The sequence below is a fragment of the Poromitra crassiceps genome (genome assembly GCF_964638095.1).
Source record: "Poromitra crassiceps genome assembly, chromosome: 9".
Taxonomy (NCBI): Eukaryota; Metazoa; Chordata; class Actinopteri; order Beryciformes; family Melamphaidae; genus Poromitra; species Poromitra crassiceps.
Window position 1 is genome coordinate 36,301,337 of NC_139630.1, and position 15,000 is coordinate 36,316,336.

Consider the following 15,000-nt stretch of genomic DNA (forward strand, 5'->3'; position numbering starts at 1 on the left):
GGTACTATGATGGACTGTCTTCAATTTAGATAGCTGTGACATACATAGACACACAAGCGTGTGCACATGCACACACACGCACGCACACACACGCACGCTCACACACACACACACACGTGATTTGTCTACAGATAAACACACAACATGCTGACTGTCTCTCATTCTCCATCCCCCCCACACACAATCTTTCTCTCCTTTATTTCATCTATCTCTCTCTCTGTGTCTCTCTCTCCTTCTCTCTCACTGCACGCACACTCATGCGTTTGAGTAGTAAAGCATTCTTTAAGTGTGAGTCAATAGTTCTTCTAAGTCTGTCTGAGGTGAGCTTGGATCTGCCAGGAATTTTACAGACTCCCTGGGCCCGAGAGTATCTAATGGATCTGGCTGTCAGCCCTCCCTCCCTCCCTCCCTACCTCCCTCCCTCCCTCTCTCTGTCCTCTGATTCCTCTCCTCTCTTTCACTCTTTCTGTCGGTTTAGCTTCATTTGTCTTTTTATCTCCCCCCCCCCTCTTGTTCCGCTCATAGTCCATATTGCAGTGGATGATAGGCAGGCAGTCAATGGATCGTGGGTTGAGGTCATCTGCCGATACAAAGGCTTATTAGCCGGGCCGGAGTTGAGTCTGTAAAGGGAGGTGAAACAGGGAGGAGGGCGAGCTGAGAGGAGGAGGAGGAGGAGGAGGAAGAGGAGGAGGAGGAGGAGGAAGGGGAGGAGGGAGGAGTGTAGAAATGAATTGGCAGCACACTCTCACATCAGGCTGCTTTAAAAGGACACAGCATCTAATACACACAGCCATGTCTGGACCAATCAGCTCCCAGTGTGGCCAACTCTATTTATCACACAGCTTTGTTGAATATTCAGGCAAAAAGCGGTTAGACACAGAACACTTTTCTCAAATGAATTGTAATTCAGCCAGAGATTTGGTTAGAGGCTGCTTTGATTGTGCGTCTTTGGTTACCGTCCTAATGAACTGTTTTTGGCAGAAGCTTGTAAATGACTTCAGCTTGTTGTAATAAGATATTTTGTATTCAATGTTTTGTGTTCACCTTGCTGGGGCTTATTTTGTGATCATGACTAACTCCTTACAGTATGCACGATTCCTTACTTTTCTTCTCTTTTCCTATTTATTTTTTCCATGAGTGTCTAAACCACAATTAGACAATTTGGAGATAGTTTAATTTTGGGAGCTTTTCGATTTATTTACGATTCATTTTATTGATTGACTGATTGATTGATTGAATGGTTAATTAATCAACATCATGTAATTCATTCGATTACATTTTTGAATTGACACCCCTACTTTAAATCCATAATAGCATTAGGTAGCCTTGGGCCATTTCTCAATACCAAGAATGCGTTCTTGTTCTTGAACGTTCTTGCTAGTCGTTCTTGGAAGAATGAACTTGCTAGGTCACAAGCACACATGACGCTGTTGGCAGTTTGAGACGATGCGTTCTTGAGGGTATTGCGCAGTACCAGCGCAGAGGCCACCTGCAGTACTACAAAAATAAAAATCTCAGCTGATTAAGATGCAACCAATTGTGCTCTGGAGCTTTTTGCCATTTTTCGGCATACTGTAAATGTCCGTAAAGTGGCACTTATTGAAACCTACTACCCTGCTTGTAGGCATCAAAAGTCATCAGAAATTAATTTAGTGATGAAATAAAACTTTAAATTGTAAAAAACTTCCCGGAGCTTATGACGTCTTCTCTGCTGCGTTCTGCCTCCGCTTATGCCGAAATGCATGCTGGGATATCTGCCTTGCCAAGTTGACACAAGTCACCAACCAGAGCATCCTCGGTAAAGTGGGCGTGTCGAGAACACATCCGGGAATTTTAAGCGTTGTTGGCGAAATGTGAACTTTGTATTGGAACAGTACTTGGGCTGCGACTGATGACGTTTCACAGGGACACAAGAACGCAAGAACACACAAGAACCCTTATTGAGAAACGGCCCTGGTCTACTATTATCATACTAACCACATAACCAAATGGTAGCAACCCTACAGGTGTGTTAATTGTATTGGGCTTGAGAAAACAGCAAGAAGTACAAGTCCAGTTTCCTAGCGATAGCTACAGTTTGGAGGCGGGCACACCTGACAGATGTCGCTGACCTATTCGGTCTCACATGGAGAAGAGAGAGGAAGAGAGAGAGAGATGTGGATGAGTGAGTCTGAATGGGAGGATGAGTGACTTGCTCCTTCCTCTTTTGAGTGTCTACACCAAGACCTGCATGCCTCGTTAACGAGCAGGAACTAACCAATGAAACGCTCAGGATTCCTCAGTGACACACATTGGTATGTGTGGCCTCCTCTTACTCACTTGTGGCTCGTCGCCGCTCCATGCAAGGAGTCAACATTGAGATCATTCAGGCAGGGGAAGGTTGGAAAGCCCAGATGTTGCTCTGCTCTGCAGGCGGGTTTTTCCACAGGAAAACATGGTGCTCACCTCCTTTCCTCTACCTCCTCAATTTCTCCTCTTACCTTCTCTCCATCTCTCCCTCCTGTATGTTCTGCTGATGTCTCTCTCACTCTCTCTCCATCTCTCTATATCCTGTGTCTTTCAGTCTCTCTCTCTTCATTTCTCGTCTACACATCCTCACCTCTCTAATCTAACTCTGCCTCCTTCTGTCTCTCTCTCTCTTCCCCTCCCTCTTTTCCACAGAGACATAGCAGAAGTGCTGTGTCTGTGTCTCTAAGGGGTAAGGGTGAAGAAGAGCCTAGATAGCCTAGAAGCCTCCGCTAGAGATGCTATTCGATCAGCATCATCACAGTCACCGTGGCCATATTGTTGACATACGTAGCGCCGCAGCTGACAACTAGTGACAGACTAGGTTTATTGCCGCTTCTGTTGCCTTAGAATCTATTACAAAATAGCGATGGTGATGACGGCAATAAAAAGCACAGGGTTGTTTGTATGCTGTCCCGACCATCCGCAGATGTGAAGGGAAAGAGAGCATGAGAGACTGACTTTGATGCCTTATGGCGGATCACAAACAGGTCACCACACAACTCTTCACTGTTAACTTGATCACTAATATTATTGGCATTGGATCAATCATGACCAATCAATTTACAAACTCTTCTTCCCTTAGCTAACGCTAATGCCTACCTGTAATAAACGATAGAAAAAAACGAGCTGAACAGACTTTGCTGTGAGGAGCTGGCAGAAAGTTTCACCTGTCTCTCCTAACTATCCACACATCTCTCATGTGCTGACTTAACTTAGAGATCCTCATTCTCACTCCCTTCACGTCTGCGGACAGTAGGGATAGCATACAAACAAAGCACGGGGGTGTTAGTGGTGTCATTACTACAGCCGTGTATAACGCAGGCCACCATCATAACACAACTAGACATAACGCTAATGGCGACTAGCTTCCTATTAGCGCTGCTGTCACCTAGGCTAGTCACTAGTTGACAGCTGCAGCGCTATGTCAACAACATGGCCGCAGCGACCGTGATGATGCTGATGGAATGCTATCTATAAGGATGGATGCAGGCGCGGACTGCATAATCGGGCACGTCGGGCAAATGCCCGGTGGCCTGGCCTGGCCTGGCCTGGATTTTTTTTTTTTTTTTTTTTGTGCTCGCAGTCAGGCCACTCACTGAACAGCAGGCCAGGCGCCGCCTACTGGTTTACTAGTGGTTTTATTACTTTATTCAGGGTTAAAGTGGGTGCATCTCATTGTAAAATTGGACTCGGCCCAAATTGTGCTTCAAACGGCCCAAATTGTGCTTCAAACGGCCCAAATCTGGCTACAAACGACCCAAATTGGGCTTCAAACGGCCCAAATCTGGCTTCAAATGGCCCAAATTGGGCTTCAAACGGCCCTTCGGACGCCGGCACGCGTGTCAGCCCGTATCGGCCTGGCCTGCTTGGTATCTAATGCCCGGCCTGAATTAGGATCCCAGTCCGCCCCTGGATGGATGGATGGATGGACATGCGTACATACAGTACAGTATATGCATGGCTGGATTAATGTATGGGTGCGGGATAGTGTGCAGATGAACCACCTGTTCAGAAATGCAGGGTGCTACTCTCAGATTAAAAAGACATGAGGTGGAAATAATACACTGTGGTATAAATAGCTGCATTGTGCGTGGGAGAGAGGGAGTGTGTGTGTGTGTCTGAGTGTGCATATGTGTTTGAGAGGGTGAGATGGAGAGAGAGAGTGAGAGAGAGAGAGTGAGATGATATGTGTTGAATTGTCTTGAATGAAAGTGAGAGGAGAAAGATCTGGGAAAGGAAGGGATGGAGGAGTAGGATGTGAAGTTGGTTCTCCCTCCCTGTTCGTTCATTCATTCATTCATTCATTTCCTTTATTTTAGCCGGTAGATTCTTGATAACACCGATAACGACCTGGCTCTATTGTAGAATGTTTTTTGTAAGCTGTTAGCGTAGCTGCTGGCGTTGAGCACTCAGTAGATGATAGCAGCAGCAGCTGGTAATGACATGTGCTCTGTTGCACACATGGTCCAGAACATGTCCAGATATTCTCAAATGATGGTCACAATGCTGTATACGCACACACACACACACACACACACACACACACACACACACACACACACACACACACACACACACACACACACACACACACAACTCTAAAAACCAATATGTTAGCTTGGCTTGGACAACGGCGTCAGGGTCTTAGTGGGACACATGACACATGGGTTGTGTGTGTGTGTTGCACACTTGGACTGCAGCCAAACTAGAGTAGGTCCATATGGTCCATCTGGGCTCCTGTCCATTCAGACGGCACTTCCTGGCTCTCTGAGCCAATGAGGCAAGCCACTGGGTCCAGCTGGCCAATAGACTTGGCCGTCTCTGGGGATTTCGCTGGGTCACCACTTTCAGACTGAGCTGCAACACGAGCCTGTCATGACTCTGGCCTAAGAAATCAATCGGAAATCTATCTGCCACTATCTTATAATCATGTTCAATATTGCAAGATAAAAGAACAAACTATCTACATTGCAATGCATGACGGCCACAGTGCCTTTGAGCAAAACCTTTAATCTCTCTTTGGAATGGCTGTCGAATAAAAGCATAAAAACAGGTGTAATAGTAACAAACATCCACTCAATCCACTGACACTAAGACAAATTCCTCGTATGTAATCGTGCATATTGTGGCAATAAAAGTGATTGTGAATCAAAGAAATAGTGAAGAGCAGAAATGAAAGAGGAAGCTGCGGTGCTGCTGAAGTGTAGGTAGACGGGCTGGATCAGGAGCGTAGCTGCTAGCATGGTGGTGAAGCTTTGTATCAGCACTAGATTGCTGTGGGGAATTGGCTTGTGGAAGCAGTGTGTAGGTCCACATTGAAAAGCTGTGCTGGTGGGTTGATGTGGAGGGGGGAGAGGGGAGGATGCAGTGTAGCTTCTAAACGATTGGCTTCGGGCTGTGATGGCAATGAAGACACCTCTCAAACCCACAAGATAATCATTATTTTAATTATTCTAATCATTTAAAATAATAGTGTGTTTCAAATTGGCCCGTCCAGTGTCCACCACAACCACATTCTCACTTCCTGTTTGATTTGATCTTTCTCCAGGTCTGTTTTCATTCCGCTTCATTTTCCGTCACTCGCTTGTTTCCTTTCTCGTTCAACTGTTTTGTCGTCTTTCATTTCTGATATCCAAGTTAGTCGTGTGTTTTCATTAGTTTGAGACTTTTTCCTTTTTGTTTTTTTAGGTCAGATGGTTGGATAAAGCCTTTGGGTTTTCTTTATCTCCCCTACACAATCTGCCTTTTCTCCGTTCTTGTCGCATTTATCGTTTCTCTTGCAAACACACACACACGCACACGCACACGCACACACACACACACACACACACACACACACACACACACACACACACACATTAAATTCTAATCACCGCCTTTGCAAACCTTTGATCATCACATCCTTTGAATAAAAATGCTATTGCAACGATATTTGCATTCTGTGTATGCAGGCTGTATCCTCGTTCCTTCTGTTTCTTGACTTTCAATTTTTGGCCATAAGCCATTTGATGCTTCCAATATATCCCTTCCCACTCTCCCCAACACTATCTTGAAGTCAGTCATAGTAAGTTGTTGCAAAGAAGGAAGGTGTGTGTGTGTGTGTGTGTGTGTGTGTGTGTGTGTGTGTGTGTGTGTGTGTGTGTACGTGCTGCCGCCCACGCTCCCTTAGCAACGGTTCCCCCGGCAACTCTTCTTGTCAGGAGGCGAGTGAGACGGCAGTTAAGCGAGTGCAGGATGCTTTTTGAAGCCTGTGACGCCTCCCTGAGAGACAGACAGGGACGTGGAGGGAAGCAGGGCCTGTTTTAGCCCAGCTTGACTAGGTTTGACTGGGATTAGGCTGGCCTGTGAGAGGCAGCCAGGCAGGCTAGGCAGGCAGGCAGGCAGGCAGGCAGGCAGGCAAGGCCTCCTGTGTGAAGAAGACCTGCACACATCGGATTCACTGCAGAAACACGCCCACCGGAAGTGACGGCCTGTGCCCAGCTGAGAGAGTCCCACCTCATGTAGTCAGATCTATATTTGAGGGATGAGTCAGAGTTAGAGAGGATTTCATGTTCACATATAATTGATCGGACTGTCCCAGAATCATGGAATAACCTATGAATTCTTCAATTGAGTGACCCTTTAAACACCTATATGTTTAAAATTCAGATTTTTTCCCCCCCTCTGTAGAGAAAAGGCTCGATTACTTTTGAGTTCCTCTCAGTGGAAAGTCAAACATCATAGCTATCACAGACGATACAGGGAATATGAACACAGCATTTAGAATGTTTATGTTGTCAAGTTAAAACGGTCCATACACTTTTGTTGGGACTTTATTGGGATAGACGATAGCAGCTCAGGGAAACAGGGTTTTGCAGTTCATAGCAACATTTATTGGCAGCTATTAAAATGTTATACAACTGACCCTATATTATTTTCTGCGAATTTATGTCCAAACAACCGTCAGTTTGCCAGCAAAGCGTGCAAAGCAAAAGTGACTTCATTTGGTTTGATTGTCACCTTATGTTCCGGCTAGAGTGCGCGGCGAAGACGGAGGTTACTCACAGAACTGCCATTCTTAATAAGAGTATGTTGTACTTATAACGTTTTGGCAGCGAGAGCAGCTGCTCTCAGCACACAGGAATGTGTGCGTGGAGAAGAAGGTGAACGTTGCTTCGGCGTGACGCCTGTTGAAAGGTTTACGCTGCCTTTTAAACACACAGGTGTCCTCCTGACGAACGGCAGACTCTGTCCTCAATGAGACGTCTGCATACACACACACACACACACACACACACACACACACACACACACACACGATTTAGCCCTACCCCCTTTCATAACCACCTTCGTCAAAAATGTCCCTCGAGACAGGTTATTTTAAGTCTTCATGCACATTGTTTAGGAATGTTATGATCTCCTACTTGAGGGAATGTTGTGTACTTGTGTTACATTCATAAATTAAACACGCAACAGATGTGTGTATGTGCAGTGTTTCCCACAGGATTTTGAGTATTTGTGGTGGGGGACCGCAGACCCCCTAGAGGGGTGCGGGGGCATGGCCCCCCGCGAGATTTTTTTAAACATTTTAAAGTAAAATGCATGAATTTGGTGTACTTTGAGAAAGCTTAAGATCAAAATTAAAAGGCTAGATCTATGAAGAACATGTCATCATTACTGTGCTGTGGTTTACAATGACAAACTAAATTTATCCCTATAGGTCAGGGATACTCAACTTGCTTTGCCACTTTCGTGAAATGATAGAAGGCGAGGGGCCAGTTAATAAACAAACAATATACATTTTTCTGTAGCGGATTGTAGGTTTTTGGGGTGTCAGCCAGAGTTTAGGCGGACAGTGTTGTGCACACCGGATAGTTAGTTAGGTTAAGTTAGTTAGGTTAAGTACATACATAAGTGCCTGGGTAGCGAGCAGATGGCGGTATTTGACAATTTAGCAGCTAAATCATAGATTATTGAAAGCTATTCCATATTCCAGACTGAAATGCTATAACAGAAGTATTGGCCAGAATGACATGAACATTTATTGGACACTTATTCAGCGGATATCTTACATGTTTTTTTTTTTGGTCAACATCTTATTGTGGCGGCCCGCCACAAATTCCTTTATGTATGGGAAACACTGATGTGTGTGTGTTACGGCACAGACAAAGTGGAAATGGAAACGGCGCAGCCTGGCCATTCACACCAGAAGCGCTCTGTTTTGTTCCGTGCCGTTCACAACTTGCACTGACTTCATGCCCGCGTCAAGAATAGACCAGACACAATCTCTCGCTGCAGGACCCGAGACAGGACGCGGCTTGTGTGATCGGTCTTACAGCCCGTTCACACCATACGCCGAAGCAACGCCTAACCTAAGCTCAACCTACGCTACGCTACCCACAAGCTTCATTTAGGCGTCCTTGTTAACAGGTGAGGCCGTTCACACCAAACGCTGAAGCCACGCTGAAGCCACGCTCACGCCTTGCTCAAGCGATCGTTCAGGATTCAGTCCTATTTTCCAAGCGTGACGCGTGAAGCTTGAAGCTGCCATGCAGGAAGTGAATGGAGGTTGTGAGGGGGGAGGGGCCGCCGGTGGAGCAGCTCCGAACCCTGCGTTCAGCGTGAGTCAAGCATCAGTTCTGCCTATGGTGTGAACAAAGGCAGTTAACCCATTGATACCTGATGCAGCATTTGTGTGCGTATCCCTTTAAGACCGTGAACCGCGACCGTTAACGCGGTTCACGGTCCAAAAGGGATACGCACACAAATGAGGGATATACACGCAAATGCTGCATCAGGTATCAATGGGTTAACAAGACACTGAAATTGCTTCCGGGTCGGATCCGTTCCCAGTATGTCTGAGCGTTTTTTGTGTGTTTTCTTTACATCTTTTAAAGTACATGGACAGTGTGTCTGGGCGTTTAGGGATGCACAATGATATCGGCGCGTCATCGCCGGTACCGGCCGATCAAGGCTTTAAAATAAAAATATCCGCATCGGCCTGAAACTAACGTTTCTGCCGATATGACAGACCAATATAATGACACTATAATTATGCCCCCAAATGCTCGATGCTTGACACTAAGTTCACTAAGTTTTCTTATTTTGCCCAGTGAATGTGTACATCTTGAAAAGCTTTGTATTTCTGTCTGCATCTGCCAGTGGGCCATCACCATAAGAGTAGGCATAATAATGTGTTAATGACTACAGGAGAGACTGAGTCTGAAGTTAGGGAGAAAAATGTGCCCGTGTATCAGCACGGCCAAAAGATCTGTCAAAAAAAACAACCACAATATGTGTGTGTGTGTGTGTGTGTGTGTGTGTGTGTGTGTGTGTGTACGGGGCTTGTGTCTGCTCCTACAGTTCTCATCAGTTTATATTGCACGTTAGAAACAAGCACCAGTGAACGCTGAACCAGGCTTATCCAAGCAGGAATCCCAAAGCAACCGATTCAATTCACGTCTTTATTGTCCCGTCAGGGCAAATTTGGCCCTCAGTCAGGGCTTAAAAAAAACGCTCGCAGCTAAAAGACATTCATCCACACCAACAGAGCCATTTAATGCAACAAAGAAAACAACAGCACAACTAGACATGGGTTCAGCTGAGGTTGCTGCTCTCCTCCAATTAGGACAAATTCAGCTAATGCACTTCCTGACAATAGCAGTAATGAGGAAAAATGAGGCAACGTAAAATACAAATTCAGTTGGCTGTGCTAATGCAATGCCCGCCTTTTTAAATGGATGGCAGAGTGGCCTAGTGGTGTGAGGGAGAAGGTCCTGTAACCGAAATGCCACAGGTTTGATCCCGGCAACTGCCATGTGTCCAGTCAAAATAGGCTCGTAAAAAGAGGCGCATGGAAGAGTGCAAACCTCCGCCAACGCTTAACTGAATCGGAATCAGAAATACTGTACTTTGTTGATTTCCGAGGCAAAATTGGGTTACTTTGCAGTTGCTCACATTCAAGCAGGGAAATATATATAAGCATAGAGAAATGATGAGAAAATAAGAAATATGTAAAATATGTCCATTATCCTACAATATATAACAATAATATAATGAGAAAAAAATAATAAATGTGTAAAAATATGTGCTACAATATGCACCGTTGAATTATTGCACAAGATTGCTCCCAGAATCAGCATTACACAGTTTAAAATATGTATTATTATTATGGGGTTATAAAGCTGCTTACAGGGCTGAAATAAGTCCAAGAGCAGTGTATTGAGGGCGGAGTTCAACAGTTTGATGGCCACAGGCAGGAATGACCTGTGGCGCTCTGTGGTGCATCTGGGTGGAATGAGTCTTGCACTGAATGTGTACTCCTGCATGTGCTCCACCAGCACCTCATGGAGTGGGTGGGAGACACTGTCCAAGATGACCTGTATACTGGACAGCATCCTCCTCTCTGACACTGCCGCCAGAGATTCCACAAATCCCACATCCAGATCAGCACCCAAATCCAATGAAAAACCCAAGGCTGATCTACCCACTAAATGTCCTGTAGATGCATTCATACGTTTTTGAGACAAGCAAACCCGGAGGTGAAAACCTCCTTGGCAGAGCTAAATACACATGTAAACGTTGTGTTGTGAATATGTGAGCAGACGGTTTTCATAGCACAAACAGGATCAGTCTCCAGTCACAGGAATATTCAGCTTCATCTTTTGGGCCATTCCACTGTACCTTTGCCATATTGCTTGTGAGTTAACACATTGGTGGTTTTACTGTTGAACTCGTAAGTCACTCTGTCTGGATAAATGTAAAATCTAAAAGGCAGTGATCTCATTATGTTGAGAGGAATGGTAACTGTGGCACTAACTGATTTATCATTTAGCTCTTCTAGATACAAGTTCAGACTGTTCAAGCCCCCCCGGTCATTTCCTGTCAGATGGTTCTCTGGTTGAATGAGAGCTCAGACCTGTTGCCTGTTGGTTGCATCACCAGCAGCCTTTGTGTGTATTATATGGTATAGAGAATACCACAGGGACTAATTTGCTATCATAGAGAATATATCATTGTACAGGAGGGAAACTTGTCCCTTCTAGGCTTCCATTGGCCTCGGGTGCAGGTTACCCCTGGTTTTGCTGTAATTACCTCAGTGGACCACTGGGACACCGTGAGAACCGTGAGAACTGGGACAGCCCCTGTGCAAAGTAGCACAATGGGTCAGGGACTCCCATACATACTGTAATGTTTTTTTTTCTTCTTCCGTGATTTTCTTTCTGTCTGTCTGTCTTTCCATCCATTAGTGTTGGTGTCTCTGTCACTGGGGGCTAAACGAGAGAAATAAGTGTCGGTGTTGATGCCATGCTGTCTGTCACTGAGAGACACTTAGTGTGTGATGGTGGTGACGTGTTTGTGTGAAATGCAGAAGGTCTCTGACGTGGATGTTGTGATGGAGCCAACACGTTGTGTTGCCATGTTGCTGAGTGACTCAGAGGAAGTGGGAGGCTTTCACACAATGCCTGGGAAGCAGCTATTCTCAACCAGACTCCCTGCCATCACTTCTTCTTTCTTTCTTTCTTTCTTTCTTTCTTTCTTTCTTTCTTTCTTTCTTTCTTTCTCCCCAATTGTAGGCCTGCTTGGCCAATTCCCCCTGCTGTCCCGGTCGTTGCTCCACCCCCTCTGCCGATATTGGGAGAGCCGTAGACTAGTACATGCTTCCTCCGATACATGTGCAGTCGCCGGCCGCTTCTTTTCACACGACAGTGAGGAGTTTCACCGGCAGGGCGTGGCACGTAGGAGGATCACGCTATTACCCCCAGTTCCCCTGCCCCCCGGGTACAGGTGCCCCGATCAACCAGAGGAGGCACTAGTGCAGCGACCGTCACCAGGACACATAACCCACCGGCTTCCCACCCGCAGACACTGCAAATTGTGTCTGTAGGATATATGTCTGACCAAGCCGGAAGTACCGCCCGTCACCGGGAATTGAACCTGGGTCTCCGCGGTGGTAGGCGAGTACTTTTAGTCCTCCACTACCCAGACGGTGTCTGTGTGTTTGTGTGTGTGTACCTGTGGGGTCCAAACATGCCCACAGACAGATTTGTATGTTAACTTACTGGTAGAGTGACGTGTGTGTGTGTGTGTGTGTGTGTGTGTGTGTGCGCGCGCGCGCGCATGTGTGTGTGTGTGTGTGTGTGTGTGTGTGTGTGCGTGCATGGCGGATGGGAGGAGAGGGTGTAACAAAGTGAGTTAGTTTTGCGTTAGGCAACATTTATGCTGATAATTGACTTTTTGCCCTGAGTCAGATTTTATCAGAATAGGATGAGTGAGGGGCGGGCAGAGGACCTGATGGGATTCCACTTTGTGTGTGTGTGTGTGTGTGTGTGTGTGTGTGTGTGTGTGAGAGAGAGAGAGACTGCATCCCACCACCTCTCTCCTTGCCTGTATAATTTATGAATGTAACGCATACTAATTTATAGCCAATGCAATTTACGACCAAGTAAATCATGTAATATGACACACAGTTTAGGCTTTCCAATTAAATGAAAGATTTCCAGGGCAACATGTGTGTGTGAGAACCTGATGGATTACAAGCTCCCACAGCCTGCATGGTCTCCCTCCCTCACCCTCATTCATCTCACACACACACACCTCACACACCTTCCTCGTAAGAGGAGTGGTTAGTAAAACCCTACTCACTCAGTCAGTGGAGATGGTGTTGTTTTTGTGAAGACCAGCAGAGGGCAGGTCTAGTGCTCAAGATGTGGTTGGCAGGCTCAGCCTGTAGACCTGTCAATCTGAGTATGAGCAGTGGTGCAGTGGTGCCTGGAGAAGGTTCATTTAGGAATTAACTTATTTTTGTTCTAAGTGGCCCGTCCAGCAAAGGAGGAGCGTCCTGTGTTATAAACTCCTTCAGGAAGTAAGGATCATGACCTAACCTGGAGGGGTGTTGCTCATTCCAGATAACCACAAGCTCCTTATCACAAGGATGCCAGTTAGGATTATGGCATCCACTTTTATGACATCAACAACATCTTTAGCAAAACTAGCAGCAGTATGCTTATTTGAGCTTTATTCATTTGTACACATTCAGTCTCATGAACTCTGCTGGTCTGTCTCCTCTCATCTGTGACCTGCCTCCATTTGGCTCTGTTAAACAGATCAGTGCATGTATTGAGACGTTACTGGACTGATGGCTGTCTATGACTATATTCAGTATAACTCAAAGATAAAATATATAATAGACACCACTGCAAATTATTTAGCTTAATCTAATGTTTAGTTAGAGTTAGTTAGTTAATCAAACAACATTAGATAGCTACATAGCAGAAAGGCTTTAGAAGTGGGTATACTCAATCAATGCAAAGTGAATAAAGGTAAAGTACCACTGATTGTCACACAATGTGTGAAATTTGTTCTCCGCATTTGACCCATCCCCTGGGGGAGCGGTGAGCAGCAGCAGTGCCGTGCTCGGGAATCACATGGTGATTTAACCCCCCAATTCCAACCCTTTGATGCTGAGTGCCAAGCAGGGAGGCAAATGGGTCCCATTTTATAGTCTTTGGTATGACTCGGCCGGGGATCGAACTCACGCCCTTCCAGTCTCAGGGCGGACACTCAAACCACAAGGCCACTAGCTATAGCCCGTCCACTCTGTCTTTCTTATACTCTCATTCCCACCTCATATATACAGTATTGCATATTTATTTATATTCTTTTAGAATTCTTCACTTTCCAAGTTTCCATAAAGTCCATATTTGTCTCCTTCTGTCTCAATCAATAAGTTCCGCTGCTGCAGTTTCATAAATACATTTCTACTTACTGTATGTTGAGATTGTCAGTTGTCCTGTTTCTGTAAGCCTCCTTTACTAATCAATATTGTATCGCCACAATAAGCATAATGACTTTTTTCTATATCAATTATGATATGGCTCACATAGGCAAAATTACGTTCAATAATTAAATGAATGTACACCGTATTGAACTGAATGATAATGTTTTGTGTGATGTCAAACGAAGCTGAAAGTTTCACATAATATTCTTACCACACTTCATTTTGTGAGTTAATAAATTCTAAATAAAATGCTGCTACATTCAGTGGTCCAATTTCCCCAGGGAGATCATGTTTCATCTAATAAGATACACTCACTCAACCCCCCTCCCTCCCTCTTTCTCTCTCTCCCTCCTCTGCTGCATTATAGTGACACCTAGTGACTAGAATTGGATCCACAGAGAACATTTGTGCTAAACACCTTGGAAAAATCTTCCCCATACACACTGTTCTTATGGTTCAATATTATTATTATTATTATTATTATTATTATTATTATTATTATTATTATTATTATTATTATTTTACAATTTTACATAAAAACAGGACAACATCAAATGTGGAGATTTCATCTTTGCTACTGTGTCCTTGTATTTAATTTTTTGACAGTTGACAGAAATGTAATGTTGGTTGTTGGCAGATTCTTGTCTCCTCGCTGCAGCCAAGCGAGGCTTTAGCCACAGGCAGTCTTCACTGCGTGTGTTTTAATGTGCCTACATTTGAGCAGAGCTGGTTGTATAACAGCATGGCTATTGTGCCCGAAGAGCAATTCTTATATAATGATGACTTCTGTCTTATATAATGACAACTATTACTGCCATGTCTCCCTGAGGCTCAGGGGGGTCGAGCCCGGTCTCACACTCATTTACTCCCTTTCACTTCTTATGCCAGAATTCTTCTTCTACCTCTCTCTCTCTCTCTCTCTCTCTCTCTGTCTCTCTCTCTCTCCCTGTGTCTCTTTCTCTCTGTCTCTCTCTCTTGTTTTCCCCCTCTCCTCCACCTCCTCCTCCTTTGCATCTCTTCTCACATGATTGTTAATTGTTTTTATTCTGTTTGGATTTGATGAATGTTGATTGAAGGCGCATGCAAAATATCCTACAGATTGTGCTTTGGTCAAAGAAAATGTCTAAATTGTGCTATTTTTCATAATAAATAATGGGAATATTAACTGTTGTGAATTTCACATTGATGTTATGTATTCACTCTCTCCTCTGGTTTGCTTTCCTCTCCTTTAC

The 15,000-nt window shown here is 44.9% G+C and overlaps 1 protein-coding gene across 2 annotated transcripts in view; it reads left to right on the forward strand.

The window, feature by feature from the left end:
* Positions 1–15,000, forward strand: part of enah (ENAH actin regulator) — a gene marked incomplete at its 5' end in the record, with an annotated part of 112,419 nt that overhangs the window by 72,282 nt on the left and 25,137 nt on the right. The window lies entirely within an intron of this gene.